We start from the raw sequence: 4,707 nt of genomic DNA, 5'->3' as shown, positions 1-4,707 counted from the left end.
GAGAGTGAAAAGAAAAATGAGATTGAAAAAGAAAGAGAGTTTGAAAAGAAAACGAGTGAAGAAGAAGAGAGTGCTCAAACACAAGGGAGGGATATTTTTGTTAACCCCCATTTGAAATTGCCTTGTGATTTTTCTTCATTTCAGGTTTGCAAGTTTCCACCGATAGACAGGTTCCAGCTTCATTACCTTTCTACCGAGAGACGTTTTCAATTGATTGAACAAGGTAAAACTGATCCTCGTCTTCCCGCCTCTAATGGTAAGCAAGGTGAAGTTTCTCTATTCTCTAAACAACTTCATTCAACTCGTATTGATGACTTTTCTCATGACTTGAATTTTGAAAAGGTACTGTATGTTATAGTCGATAATTGCCATTCTTTGATTGATGACTATAAATTTGCTCTGAATGATGACAAGAAAACTCTCATTTTCGAAAAACATAATGTTGATGAATTTGTTGGTGAATCAATAGGCAATCGTCCACTGCAAGGTTTAATTTTGCACGAACATGAATCAAATAGAATTTCTCTTTTACTTGACTGTACTGAAAATGTGTGTTCATTGAATTGTCGTGAAAAATTAATTTGCTTGAACAATGATGTGTGGATAAGATCTGAGACATATGAATGTTTGACAACATGTATGTCTACTTCACCTTTGATACAATTATGCGAAATAATGATGACATGTAACATGATTAATTCCTTTGATCATAATGTTGGCATATCAGAACAGTTTGATAATTTGAGGTATACAAGTTTTGATCGAATAGGACTAAGGGGTCATAATCAATTGAATAAATTTTCCATGTCTTATGGATGCAACTTGAGCTTGAATCCTTTGTCCTTCCTACTGCCGAATATGGGGAGTCAATTTGAAAAGGTAAGACCCTTTTATACTTTTGAACTCGGTAATGGTTTATTTGCTCAAGTTTGGAATGCGAATTCATAAAGCCTTTGTAAGTTTACAACTCATCGTGTCCTTAATCATTTTCTTTATCGTGAAGATGACACATTTAAACGTCATACCCCTATAGAGGGAGGGCCTGCAAATAACCTGACTTGTGTTCAAGTTATATGTGCATTTCAGGATCTTGGGAGCAACATTGCCAGTACCGTCAACCAAGGGGGTTGTGACGGTGAAAAATTTTTCTCGAGCAAGTGGCCCGATTTGAGGACAAATCGTCTTCAAGAGGGAGGGAATGATGCGAACCTGGTCGCATCATGTTTCAACCCAACTCGATGTCATCGAGAGTGGCCTAAGTTTGAGGGGCCGAAGTGCAAAATGAAGCCTAATCTCAGCTCGTTGAGCTCAATTCAGCTCATTTCCAGCTCATTGAGCTCATTTGCTTGTTTGAGCTTACTTTGCGTTTTATAATTTTAGTTGCTGGAATAAAATAAATGCAAATTAGTTTATTCAGCTTAAATAATTAAATTGCATTTTAATTCTGGACTTTTTAATTAGAAGTGTTTAAATTGTGTCTAAAGTTGAGACAAATTAATTTCATATTCTAATTAATTTGTCTTAGCTGCTGTTGAATTAAATTTGTGTCTAAGTTATTATTTGTTTTAATGTGTCTTAGATTAGGCAAATTAATTACATGTTTTTAATATGTCTTAGTTAGCACATGACATGGATTTATTCAGCTTATTACATCATTTTAATGTGTCTTAGTCCAGCTGAATTAATGAGCAGATTTAATGTGTCTTGTTGCTGTCAATTTAAATGTGTCCTAATATGAATTAAATTTATGAATTAAATTGCTTTTAGGTACATGCATGAATTGGCTATGAAGAGAGTTGATGATTCCTTTTCTTCATGTGACTATTCGTGAAGCTCAATGGACCATGAGCTGAATTAAAAATCCAGCAATAGTTTTTAGCTTCTCCAAGTGGCTGTTCGTGAAGAGCAATGGACAAAGAGTTGTTCACACAAGGCCATTCATCTCACAAAAACGTTTTCACACCATAAGAGCTATTCATTTTCATTCATCCACACTTGGAGGCTGTTGGACATCAAGTGTTCACACACTTGGGCTATTCGTGTGCTTAAACTACCATTAATTTGGCTAATGCTTATTTAGCTACCCAAGGAGGAATTAAAGGCTGCTCATAATGTTTTCAGCTAATCAAACATTGAACAAAATCATTTCAGCTCATTAGTGTAATTATTAGCTGAATTGGAAGACTAAACAACCTGCCCATTGATGTCACCTATGCATAGAAGTTTCCAAATGACTTTTTGGTTATTTCAACAGCCATTTGAGTTCAATTAAGTGTAATTAAGCTGATTGCTTTGAGTTCATTCGGCTGGAACATATTCAGCCTATAAATTGTTGTTTTTGTAATCATTTGAAGGTTACTAATTTTGAGACTTTGATCAATTATGAAGTTTTGTTCAATTGGTGAGTATTTCAACTCCCTTTGTTCTCTCTTGACTCCATTGACTTATCAAGACATTCTTGTGGCGTCAATCCTGTCAATTGCTAACTTATCACTTTACTAAAGTGTGGCGTTCAATCCTATATCGTTGGTTCTTTTCTCTCATAGATATTGGGTCACGATTAACAATTTTTCATCATTTCAAGCTAACGTAAGATTTGGGTTGATATTGCATATAATATCGGTTCTTTCTTCAGCCTTGAAATCGAACCTACCCTATCCATCCTTTAATCACTTAAATATTTTCTTGTTTCCAGCCAATTTGTTCTTTTCAACCCGACTTGAAAACCTCAACTCATACTCCTTAATTTTAACGATCGGGCACATCAACGACTCGACTCTCATCACCGAGGCCGGGGTCGCATCAATTTTGCTGTTCGAAGAGATTTCAAGAATCAAGAAAATCAAGATTTCAAATCTTGGAAATCTTGGTCCAAGAAACCAAATGTTGCAGCCAAAACGCATTGGATCTCCATTACGAGTGTCAACGAGCCAATTTTGGTAGGAGATGGATCACGAGCCCAAATTCTTGAAGGCGAGGCCCAATAACCAAAATCCAGCCCAATCAAGAAATTTCTTCATACTTAGTTGAAAATCAGGCCAAAATGTCAAAGGGCCCAATTTGTAAACATCTTACTTGTTTAATTTAATTTTTTAAACTTTAGGAGCATTACATGTAAAATTTGGCCCAAAACAGCCCATATAAGTGCATGGCCGAATTTACCTTGTTATTTTATTAATTAGGTTTAATTTTTTATTAGTTACTTGTGAGATTAGGATTTGTTGGAGGCCTATATAAGCATTGGCCAGCCACCCTTTGTAAACACATCTTATTATTATTTTTTCTATCAAATTTCAGATTTGTTGAGTGTAGAATTTTCTTTGGGGTTTTCTCCAAGAATTCTCTCTTGAGTTTTCTTTAGAATTGTTTTAACAATCTTTTGATTGTGGGAGCCATCTTCAACCTTCTTCTTGCCATCGATATTCTTTGGAGGGGAGATTAGAGCCATTTGAAGAGATTTGTGAAATCTTTCGGGATTTCAAGGATCTTTAGGACTTATCCTTTAATTATTGCTGTTTTCGATTTCTTTCTTTACTTTTCTTTGCTTATACTTGTGCTGATTTCTCATCTAATATTTTGTTGTTCTTGTTTGTTTTCCAACATTGATTAAACTCAAGATCTCATCGTTTAAGTTGTTCTCCTCTTGGCAGCACCCATTCGAACCCAAAAATCCCCAATTCCTAGGGTTTGGCCGATTGGATCTCTTTCAATTTGGGAATCAATTGATTGCTAGAAATTGGGCATTCTTGGCCGAATAAATTCCTTGGCAGATTCGCATCTTTTCTTTCTTCTCAATTTCGTTTGATTCATCGATTTTATTTCTTTTCTTCTTACTGCTCCTTTAATTGAATTTGGGAATTTTAAATTCAAATCTGATTTGGTTTAATCTTAATCTTTGTTTTTGTTTTCAGATCTATTTGTCTAGGACCTTTCGTAGGAGTTTCTCGTGACTTGGTAACTCGATCTTGGTCTGCGCGCACCTCTATATCATTGAGAGTGGAAAGGAATGTGAAACAGATAAGAAAATTGAAAAAGAAATTGAAGAAACAAAAGAAAAAGACGAGGAAAGGGTAGTGAGGAATGTTTCCACTAACCAAGATATGAATTTTTCTTGTGTTGCTACTTTTCAGGTTCCCGAAATACCAAAAGATAACTTTCAACTTCAATACCTTTTCGATGAAAGACGCTTTCATACGATTAAAATAGACAAGGTTAAAGATGAAATCACACTACATGAGCCCGAAGGTAAGCGAGGTAAGGAAATTTTAGCCACTGAGTCTTGTGCAGATTTAAAAATTATTTTTAGTGACTTAGTTCTTATGATACGCCCTCACCTCGAGATCGAATTGAGTCGTAAAGATCGCCCGATCGTGAATTAGGAGTAAATTGAGGCTTTACAAAATAGGCTAGAAGAAAGAGGTTTATTTAGGCTCAAAAGGGTTTTGTTGGTTTAGGAAATGAATTAGAAAACAATGGAAGCAATTTGGCTAAGGATTCGAAAGCCGAACTAACACAATAGGAATGTGTTAACCCGTAACTTAGGAGAATGCTTAGGTTGGTAAGGATGGATGGAAGGTTTGTTAAATGGATAGAAACTTCGACCCACTATCAATGATGATAGGAACCTTAGTATGAATCGAACGCCACACTTTTGGGATTAAAGTGATAAGTTCGGGAAGAAACAAAAACAAGTTTGACGCCACAAAG

The sequence above is a fragment of the Gossypium hirsutum genome, chromosome D13 (assembly GCF_007990345.1).
Source record: "Gossypium hirsutum isolate 1008001.06 chromosome D13, Gossypium_hirsutum_v2.1, whole genome shotgun sequence".
Classification (NCBI taxonomy): domain Eukaryota; kingdom Viridiplantae; phylum Streptophyta; class Magnoliopsida; order Malvales; family Malvaceae; genus Gossypium; species Gossypium hirsutum.
Note: the sequence above shows the minus strand (reverse complement) of the source record.